General features: G+C 43.7%; 1 protein-coding gene across 2 annotated transcripts in view; it reads right to left on the bottom strand.

The window, feature by feature from the left end:
- WDFY4 (WDFY family member 4) overlaps window positions 1-9,925 on the bottom strand; it is a 403,681-nt gene extending 393,756 nt beyond the window's left edge. For both annotated transcript variants that reach the window (XM_023742107.1, XM_023742108.1), the window contains exon 1: window positions 9,759-9,925. The gene's annotated coding sequence lies outside the window, so the exon portion shown is untranslated. The remainder of the gene's footprint in view (window positions 1-9,758) is intronic.
- Between the last annotated feature and the right edge of the window lie 893 nt (window positions 9,926-10,818).

Here is a 10,818-nt window from a genome sequence, read left to right on the forward strand (position 1 = left end):
TAAGAAGTTTCCTGAATACAACCAAACACTTCAAGGGACAGAGCAGCAGGGGCAGGGGTCTGGGGACCCTCCTTTCAGGGGACATCTAGGTCAATTGGCATAACAAAGTTTATTAACAAAATGTTCTGAATCCCACTTTGGTAAGTGGCATCTGGAGTCTTAAAAGCTAGCGAGGAGCTGGCCATCTAATATGCATCAATTGGTTCCAACCCACCTGGAGCAAAGGAGAATGAAGAACACCAAAGATCCAAGGAAAATATTAGCCCAAGAGACAAAAGGGCCACATAAACCAGAGATTCCTTCAGCATGAGACTTAGATGGTGCCCAGCTATCACCAATGATCACCCTGTCAGGGAACACAACAGAGAGTCCCTGATGGAGCACGAGAAAGGTGGGGTACAGAACTCCAATTCTAGTAAAAAGACCAGACTTAATGGTCTGAGACTGGAGGGACCCCAGAAGACATGGCCCCCAGACTCTCTTTTAGCCCAAAACTAAAACCATTCCTGAAGCCAACTTTTCAGACAAAGATTAGACTGGACTATAAGACATAAAATGATACTCATGAAGAGTGTGCTTCTTAGCTCAAGTAGATACATGAGACGAATGGGCAGCTCCTGTCCGGAGGGGAGGTGAGAAGGCAGACAGGGTCAGGAGCTGGTTGAGTGGACATGGGAAATCTGGGATAGAAAGGAGGAGTGTGCTGTCACAGCATGGGGCGAGCAACTAGGGTCAGATAGTAGTGTGTGCGTGGATTTTTGTAAGAGAAACTAACTTGAGCTGTAAACTTTCATTTAAAGCACAGTAAATAAAAAAGAAAAAAAATGTACTATATACAATGTTGCAGCTCCTAATTGCTGATATCATTCTCAGATGTTCACTCACAGATGTTCAAAGATTGGATTTATAAAGACACTGATAGTAAAAGGCAACAATAATGAAAACTGAAAAAAAGATATAGGCAATGTAGGTCGGAACCGATTTGCAATGGAGTTGTGGGAACGGAGCCCCGTCGTAAGTTGGGGACTACCTGTATTTAAAATCTTCCTTATATTTAGAAATACGTTTTCTCTTTCTCACTCCTATAGTTCCTCAATTCTAAGTTTCTATCAAATATAAAATGCCCCCAATTACTTAATCAACATTTTAGGGGGAAAATCATCATACCAAATGCACATATCAAAATAAGACTATTCAGACACATTAAATTGTGTGAGTAGAGAAGCATTTCTTGGAATGAAGGTAATATTTTAGACCAGTGATTGGTAGGGGGGATCCCCTCCCATAAGGAGAAGCCGTAACATCTCCTCTGAGGTGTAACTGCCCCTCCCCCTAGGCCCAAGATGCAGACATGTCCTCCACCCAGTTACCCTGACATAGTCGATTTGTCATAGCCCTCAGTGTGTGAAAGGAAAATAAAATGAGAACAACCTGTGTTCTAACTGCACTGTAGTGTCTCTATTTTTCCCTTTTGAATATCTGGACGGTGCCCAACCCGAGTCTCTCGGCAGAGCACCCATATAGCTCCTACACATGGCCTGGATTCCACATCCCTGGGTCTGGAGACTCCAATGTGTGCGCAAAGCATGGTGTCCTGTCGCTGCCTCCTCTCCATCCTGGGTCACCAGTATTAGGCCAGTTTCCATCGAGTCACTTCTGACTCATGGCAACCCCGTGTGTGTTAGAGCAGAGCTGAGCTCCATAGAGTTTTCAGTGGCTGATTTTTTTAGAAGCAGATCATCAGGCCTTTCTCCTGAGGCACCTGTGGGTGAACTCAAACCTCCACCCTTTCTGTTAGCAGTCAAGTGTGTAAACCTTCTGCACCACACAAGGACTCCTCCTGGGCCATTCCACCAAAACCCACTGCCACTGAGTGGATCCAAGTCATAGAGATCCCACAGGGTTTCCAGGGCTGTACATTTCTACGGAAGCAGACCGCCACGTCTTTCCCCGAGGAGTGCTGGTGGTTTTTAATCAATTAGCAACCAATGCTTTAACAGCTGCGCCACCAGGGTTCCTTTCCTGGGCCATGGTGGCCTTTTAATCACTGCCCTTCTCCGTCTCCAAATGGACATGCATTCTCCAGGCAGAGACACCAGTGACAGAAGGCTGTAGGGGAGCTCGGCCCTGGCCTTGCTGCATGCATCTACCATCCTGCCACCTTCTGCACACTGGGACCTCGCTCTCTTTGATTCCTGCTGTAACATAATCTCTTCATATGTGCATATGTTTATTCATTTTTGGCTATATATTCTTTTATATTTTGTGCATATTCTTTAAAAAGATCATATTAGAGAGCTATTTGGGCAATTTTCTTATTATTGTGTCGAAAACACAAAAATTAACAAGTATTTTCTTTTTTTGTGTACATTTCACATTTGCTGAGAAAATCAAATCCCCCTTCTCCGAAGACAAATGTGTTTATCATTCCAGATCAATTTATTACGAGTTCTGTTCCCCTCCTGTCCCGGTACCACCTGCACATGCAGCACTTCTTTCTCTGGCCCTAACCACCTGGAGCGAGGTCAGACCTTGCAAGTTAAAGTCCTCAAGACTGCCAAGTCTGGCCAAGGCCTCAGACGCCAGCTGCAAGCTTGACAGTCCCCGTGACACCCTCACTTTTGACCTGCAGGCTACAAATTCAAGGCTTTTCCACCACCAGCCATAAGCTGAGGCCTCAGACGCCAGCTGCAAGCTTGACAGTCCCCAGGGCCCCCTCACTTCTGACGTGCTGGCTCCCACCACTCCCTGAGGTTCGATAATTCACTAGAACAACCCACAGACTCAGGAAGGCTCTGTACTTACGATTACAGCTTTCTGATAGAAAAGATACAAATGAAGAGACGTAACGTGAGGTCTGGGAGGCTTCTGAACACAGAGTTTCCATGTCCCAGAAAAGGACACTATCTTCCCACATACATCAATGTCTTTCACCAACCAGGAAGTCCGTGGAGCTTCCATGTCCAAAGCCTTTATTGGAGCCTCATTACATAGGCATGATTGCTCGAATCAGCCCCTTTCCCCTGAGGATGATGGTCTTTCTAGCCTGGCCAGCCCCTACCTGAGCACCTGAGCATAAACCTCAGATGTGATCTGGAGCCCTTGTGGATAAAAGACACCTTAATCACTGGGGAAATTCCAAAATTTTAGAGGTTCTTGCTCAGGAACGAAGGAACCAAGGATAAAGACCAAATTCTTAAAGTTAATTGTAAACCCCAAAACATTCAAGAATATTTTACTTATAATTGAAAAACAGTTTAATTGGATTAATCAACTATCATCAGACCCTAAACATGTTTGTGTTGCCCTTGTCCATAAATTATTCCATTTAATGCTCACAAAGCATCCTTTTGGCAGATGGCCTGTAAATCACTCCCTTATAACCAGATACTCAGAGTGTCTCTATTGCTATTGTAAGTAATGCTAGGCAATAGGATTCACGCCACAGCTGTTTGTTTCTAGTGAATTGTTTGTGGAGATGAATTCTCAAAAGTGAGAGTAATCATTGGGCCAAAGGGTAAGAGCAGTTTTCACCCATCTGCCAAATGTGGACTCTTCCTCTCCAGACACATTTCCTGAACTCTTTAGTGGTGGTAGTGTTGTTAGGTGCTGTCTGGTGGGCCCCTGACTCATGGCAACCCCATGCACAACAGAACTTGATGCTGCCCGGTCCTGTGTCATACATATAATCAGTTATGGATCTGGTTGTTGTGATCCATAGGGTTTTCATTGTCTGATTTTTGGAAGTAGGTCACCAGGTCTTTTTTCCTAGTGTCTTAGTCTTGATGCTCTGCTTAAATCTGTTCAGCATCATAACAACACACAAGCCTCAACTGACAGACAGGTGGGGGCTGCACATAGGGTGCATTGACCAGAGATCAAACACCGCCTTCCCTCATGGAAGGCAAGAAGTCTATCACTGAACCACCAATGTCCCTGTGTGGGATATTTTAGTGGTGGTGTGGCCTAATGAAAAGTGCACAAGCTTTAAAATCATGTCAAACTAGGTACTATCCGAGGCCAACCAAAGGTCCTCGCCAGTCTGAATCTCCATTTTCTCATCTGTAAAATAGGAGTATTAAAACCGATCTCAGAGTGAGCGTGAGGATGAAAGGAAACTGAAAATGGAAGTTTCCTGTCCATGCCTGGATTGATGTAGGTACTAAATCCATTATTTTTACCCTTTCACATGTTCTTTCTGTTTGCAATAAATTGAGACAGTAGCTTTTCACCTAACTTTCCATCCGTCTTAAACTGGGCTCCTCACCAAAACCCCTGGCCATGGAGCAAGATGTATCATTCCTCTGAAGTGTGCTGCCCAAGCCAGTCAAAAATTCAAGCTACGTATGTCAGTTTAAACTTCCTGGTAGCCACATTAGAAAAGTAAAAATAAACAGGTTAAACTGATTTTTAAAATATATTTTATTTAATCCAGTATATCCAAAATATTATCATTTTAATATATAATTCAAGTCTTAAAAGTATTAATGAGATATTTTGCATTTCTTTTGTTGTTGTTTCTACTATCTCTGAGATCTGGTGTGTATTTTTTATACTTAGATCATATCTCAGTTCAGACTAGCCACATTTCCAGTGCTCAGCAGCCACAGGTATATATCTAATACAGTGGCCACTGTATTAGATAGCACAGGTCTAGGCTTTGGGACTTACTTTTTTTAAAGTCTATGACCAATGTGCAGATACTTCAAATGCAACCATCAGCCAAGGGCTAAGGGATATTGCCTGGAGACATCATTCATTGCCATTTGGATGGTTTGCAATGATTGGAGAGAGATCACAAATGCAAGTAAAATGGATAGTGTCTCTACAGCGTGGCTCAAGGAACTCTGAGGAGCTCATCTTCCCCTTTATCGTCCTACACACATTATCTGTTCTCTCCCCCACTGATTTGTGAAGCTGCCTTGCATTTCTACTATTAAGGCCACTTGATTGGGGGAGGAGGGATTCTAAGTCTTTATTTCCCCATTTGATGTCTAATAGGCATCTCCACCTTAGCATGTGCAAACTCATATTCCTGCAGAACCATCATCTTCCAAATCTGCTGCCCTTACCTTGACCCTGCTCAGTAAATGGCAATTCCATCCTTTCTGTTGCTCTGGAGTCATTTTTAACTTCTCTTTCTCCCCCTAAAACATCTTTAAATCCTGTCCTCAAAATATATAGAGAATCTGACAACCCTGACAACCTCTCATTATTTCTACGCTGTCACTGTGGGGAAAACCATCACCATCCCAGCCTGGGTGATTACAATACCCTCTACTTCTTGCCTTACTTCTTCTCTTGGTCCCCTACAATCTATTCTTGCTTCTCCCCTTGCTCCCCCAAATTCTACTCACCATATGAGAGCCCAAATGGTTCTTCTTTAAAATGTAAGCATGCATCAGCAACAAACAGTCAAAAAGCATATTTTAAAGGACAATTAAAATAATATAAAAAATGTAAACCTCTTAGGAATAAATCTAAGCAAGACATACACTACTTTTATGCAGAAGACTATATTATTTTATTTAAATGCTTTTAAAAAAGACCTTAATCAATGGAAAGACAAACCATGTTCATGAATTGGAATAGACATTTCATAAAGGTATCAGTTCTCCCTAAATTACAATTACAGTCAAATCTAAACACAGTTTTTGGTTGAGCCTGACAAGCTGATCCTAAAGTATATATGAAGGAGCAAAGTACCAAGAATAGTCAAGACAGACTGAAGGAGAAGGAAAATGGGGTTACTTTCATTCCAGATGTTAAAGCTTATAAACCTATAGTTAAAAATATGGTATAGGATTGGCAAAGGGATAGACAAGTTGACGGAATAGAGAGCCCAAAAACAGACCCACATAGACAGGAAAACGTAATTTACAGCAGAGCTATCATTGTAGATTAGTGGCTAAAACTGGCCTTGTAAATAAATGGAGGTAAGACTCTTGGTTATCCATGTGAGAAAAATAAAATGTTGCCCCTACCTCACACCATACAGAAATATCCCTTCCAGGTGGACTTTAAACTTAAATGTGAAAGGCAAAATTATAACTTTTTTTGAAAATAATATAAGAATAATTTTATTACCTTATAGTGGAGAAGGATCTCTTACACAAGACATAAAAAAGTATACATCACAAAGGAGTAGATGGAGAAATTAAACTTAAAAAATTAATAAGTTCTATCTTAATAGAAATCACAAAGAAAGTAAGGAGACAAGGCATAAACAAGAGAAAGATATTTGCAACATATATAAATGACAATACGTTAATAACTAGGTTATGCCTTAAACTACACCAAATCAATACGATAAGAGTCAGATAACCCAATAAAGTAATGGGTAAAATATTTGAACAGGAAAAGGAATCTAGAATGGCCAATAAACATAGAAAAAGATGCCAAACTTTAGTAATTCAGGAAATGCAATAAAAACATTGTTAGTTCACTTTTCATTTCCACTGGATTGGCAAAAATAAAAAATCTGACAACTTCAAATGTAGATGAGAATGTGGAGCAACAGAAAGTTTTGTGCATTGCTGATAGGTGGGTAAAATGGTACAATCACTTTGGAAAAAATTTGATATCATCTAGTAGAAGTCCCTAGGTGGTACAAATGGTTAATAAGCTTAGCTGATAATTGAAAAGTTATAGGATCGAGTCCACCTAGAGGCACCTCGGAAGAAAGCCCTGGCAATCTACTTCCGAAGAATCTGCCATTGAAAACCCTATGGAGCACAGTTCTACTCTGACACACATGGGGTCACCAGCAGTTGGAATCAACTAGACAGCACCTTTTTTTTGTTGTTGTTTGTTTGTTTGTTTTTTTATCATCCAGTAAGATTGAAGGTTGTGCGTCAGGGTTGTATCCTTTCACCATGCCTATTCAGTCTGTATGCTGAGCAAATAATCCAAGAAGCTGGACTATATAAAGAAAAATGGGGCATCAGGACTGGAGGAAGACTCATGAACAACCTGAGATATGCAGATGACACAACCTTACTTGAAAGTGAAGAGGACTTGAAGCACTTACTGATGAAGATCAAAGACCACAGTCTTCAGTTGGATTACACCTCAACATAAAGAGAACAAAAATCCTCACAAATGGATCAATAAACAACATCATGATAAACAGGAAAAAGATTGAAGTTGTCAAGGATTCCGTTTTACTTGCATCCACCATCAACACCCCTGGAAGCAGCAGTCAAGAAATCAAAAGACGCACCGCATTGGGCAAAGCTGCTGCAAAAGACCTCTTTAAATTGTTGAAAAGCAAAGATGTCACCTTAAAGACTAAGGTGCACCTGACCCAAGCCATGGTGTTTTCAATCACCTCCTATACACGTGAAAACTGGATGATGAATAAAGAAGATGGAAGAAGAACTGACACCTTTGAATTGTGGTGTTGGAGAAGAATATTGAATATACCACGGACTGCCAAAAGAACAAACAAATCTGTCTTGGAAGAAGTACAACCAGAATGCTCCTTAGAAGAAGGATGGCGTGACTACGTCTCACATGCTTTTGACATGTTGTCAGGAAGGATCAGTCCCTGGAGAAGGTCATCATGCTTGGTAAAGTACAGGGTCAGTGAAAAAGAGGAAGACCCTCAGTTAGACGGATTGACACAGTGGCTGCTACAATGGGCTCAAGCATAACAAAGATTGTGAGCATGGTGCAGGACCGGGCAGTGTTTCGTTCTGTTGTACATAGGGTCTGACTCGATGGCACCTAACAACAACAATAATAATAACAATAATAATATCCTATGACCTAGGAGTTTCACTCCTAGGGCATAGAACCTGGAGAAATTATTGCACGCATGTCCCGGCGTATACATACAAGAATAGCCATAGTAGTGCTATCTACAACAGAAAAAACAAACAAACCTGGTAATATCCTAAGTGTTCATCAGCAGCATCTTGGAGAAATATACTGAGGTATATTCATATAACAGAATACTCTACAGCGGTTAAAACAAATGAATTAGAGGCACATGCAACAATATAAAGAAATTTCAGAAACATTATTTTGAACAAATTAAGCAAGTCCCAAAAGAATATTTAATTCCATATTTACAAAGCTCAAAAGTATAAAAAAACTAAATAAGCCCATTGCCATTGAGTCCATTCTGAAATAGCATATATTTATTAACTTGAGTATATGTGTGCAAAACTATAAAGAGGAGCCAGAGGAGGCGCCATAAACCCAACATTCAGACCTGCAGTCGCCTCTGAGGAGGAGGGAGAAGGAAGGGCACACAGAGGACTTCAGACGATAAAAACGTTAAATTAACCGAAAAAAAATTCAAAAAAAAACTAAGGAGTCAGTACACAGGGTTTATGTTATTTTTATTTCTTGTACCTTATACACATTTTCTAAATTGTTATTTTCTATATCCTCAACACTTAATAAAATCTTTTTTTTTTAAATTAAGCCTGCTCATGTAATTCCTCTGTTCAAACCCCTCCAGAAGCTTCCCAAGTCCTTGGGCGTACAAGCCCAGGTCCTTACACTGGGCAGGAAAGCCCCCCCTGACCTGACCCCCCCACACCTGTCGGCCTCCTCACCCAACACGCCCCTCACTCTCCTCTTCCATGCTGGCCCCCACCACGCCGCCTCCTCCTCCAGACCGTGCTCTCTTGGTCTCTCTGCCCAGAACACCTCTCCAGAAACCACATGGGTCAGCCCCCTCCCTTCCTTCAGGTCTCCACCTTAACCATCACCACCCAGGGACTCACACTAGGTGATACCCTCCACCCCGTGCCCCTCTGGCCGTGCGTGCACACACACACACACGGGCACACATGAACACGCGCGCACACACACTCCCCGTCCCCTTCACTCTAATTCACTTCAGATCACCACCGACAGATGGTATCCATCCACTAAAGTCCGTCTCCGATCGCTAAGACGTAAGGGCCCCCGACGCCTTGAACGGCTCCTGGCAGGGAGCAGTCTCTCAAAAAATACTTTCTGAATAATGCATAACTAACCAGAAAATTATATCAGAATCAAAGTGTTATATGGAAAGGGTGATACATGAAACCCTGAGCTTTAGTTATCAGATTAGGCTCCCCATTGCTTAGGAGAGGTAGCAAAGGGCTTGGTTCTACGTTCTGTAAGTTTTGATTTCAGGAGATGAGAGGGTTCCAGATGAGTCAGGTGATCCTGCTTATTCATAAAATGTTACCTATTTAAAGGGTTGATGTGGTAGCTTAGGTGAGGAAGGTGAAGTCCTAAGAGGCACCAGCTTACCTGGATTCCTGGTGAGAGACAAGACAGGGTCTCTTGGTGCCCAGTCTGAGGTGGGCCTACCCAGGGGCCTGGCTCCTGGGGGCTGATAGGGGAAGAGGCCCAGGTCAGCCCCCTCTGCCCATCCCCTTCACAACTCTGCACAGGTCCAAGTCCAGCGTTTCTCAGGTGTGGCCAGGTCACCTTCCTCAGCAGGAACTGTGAGAAAGGGCGTGACCCGAGGACAAGGAGTGGGGCTAGAGCCCAGCCTAGCTCAGCAAGGCTCAGCGGTGACAGACTGCAGCATCGGAGCTGCCCTGACCACATGTGCCGCCCGCACCGCATACACTTCCTGTTCATCGGCTCCCCTTCTCTCCACATCCACACACCCAGACCAGCACCAGGGGTCACATGGGGCTCCCATACTTGGCCTGCCTAGCAGGCAGCCAGCAGGCCCCACTCTGACAGACAGGGCCCCATGCCTGCCTCTGGGCTGGCCCGGCTTGGCCGAGAGCAAGGTGGCCTACCTGGAGTGGTGGGGGTCAGGGCCTGTAGACATCAGATGGCACCTGTGCCCCATGCCTGGCTGTAGACCCCCAGGCTTGGGGGAAGAGGATGCGGCCCAGCATCGTCGGTCTCCAACAGCATTTCACTATGAATCACTCGAGCTGCTCATTTCCTGGAGAAAGCAGAAGTGGAGAGTCAACAGATGCTTGATCCTGCCTACTCCCTAGCGGCTGCAAAGAGGCTGGCCCGCTGGTGTGGTGATTCAGGCCCAGCAGAAAGACTTGCTGGTCAAGGAGCACGGGGTGGGGTCAAGTCAGAAAGGAAAGATACAGACCCACAGCATAGATTTGATTCTGCGTCTGGACTCACTAGCTGCCGGACCATCAGCGCTCATGCATCCTCTCTGAGCCTCAGGCAAAATGAGGCTAATGCTGGTTCTCAGGTGAATCTAATTAAAGGTGTGTCTAACATGCATCCCTGGTCGTGTATGGGCTCCTCAGCCGGCCCATGGTCCCCACCAGCCCATGGAGAGCTTCCCACTTGAATTCCCTGCTCCTCCATTCTCAGATTTAACTGACACCACAGATCCAGGGAGGACTCCAGGATCAGATGACAAACTGTGGGGAATACACTGAAGCAGTGATGAAAGAAAACTTGAAATGATCGGATGAAAGTCTCTGAAACCATAGTATTAAATCCCCATGCCTTTGGGTATATTAGGACGAACCATTCCATATCACCATCTGTCCACCCGTAGCACATATAGCATGTCCATTCAAAGAGAAGATCTCCCTGGGCTCTGAAAAGAGGGTTGCCATATGAACAAGAGCAGGCTTTTTCTTTTCTTTTTTTTATTGTGGTAAATACACGTGTAACAAATCATCTGTCTCACCAGCATTCTTCGCGCATACAATCCAAAGACCTTAGTTTACCATGTTGGCCAGCCGTTACCACTACCCATTCCCAGATCTTCCCATAACCCTTCCCATTCCCAGATCTTCCCATAACCCTTCCCATTCCCAGATCTCCCCATAACCCTTCCCATTCCCAGATCTCCCCATAACCCTTCCCATTCCCAGA

This window comes from Trichechus manatus, unplaced genomic scaffold (genome assembly GCF_000243295.1).
Source record: "Trichechus manatus latirostris isolate Lorelei unplaced genomic scaffold, TriManLat1.0 scaffold00200, whole genome shotgun sequence".
NCBI classification, from domain to species: Eukaryota; Metazoa; Chordata; class Mammalia; order Sirenia; family Trichechidae; genus Trichechus; species Trichechus manatus.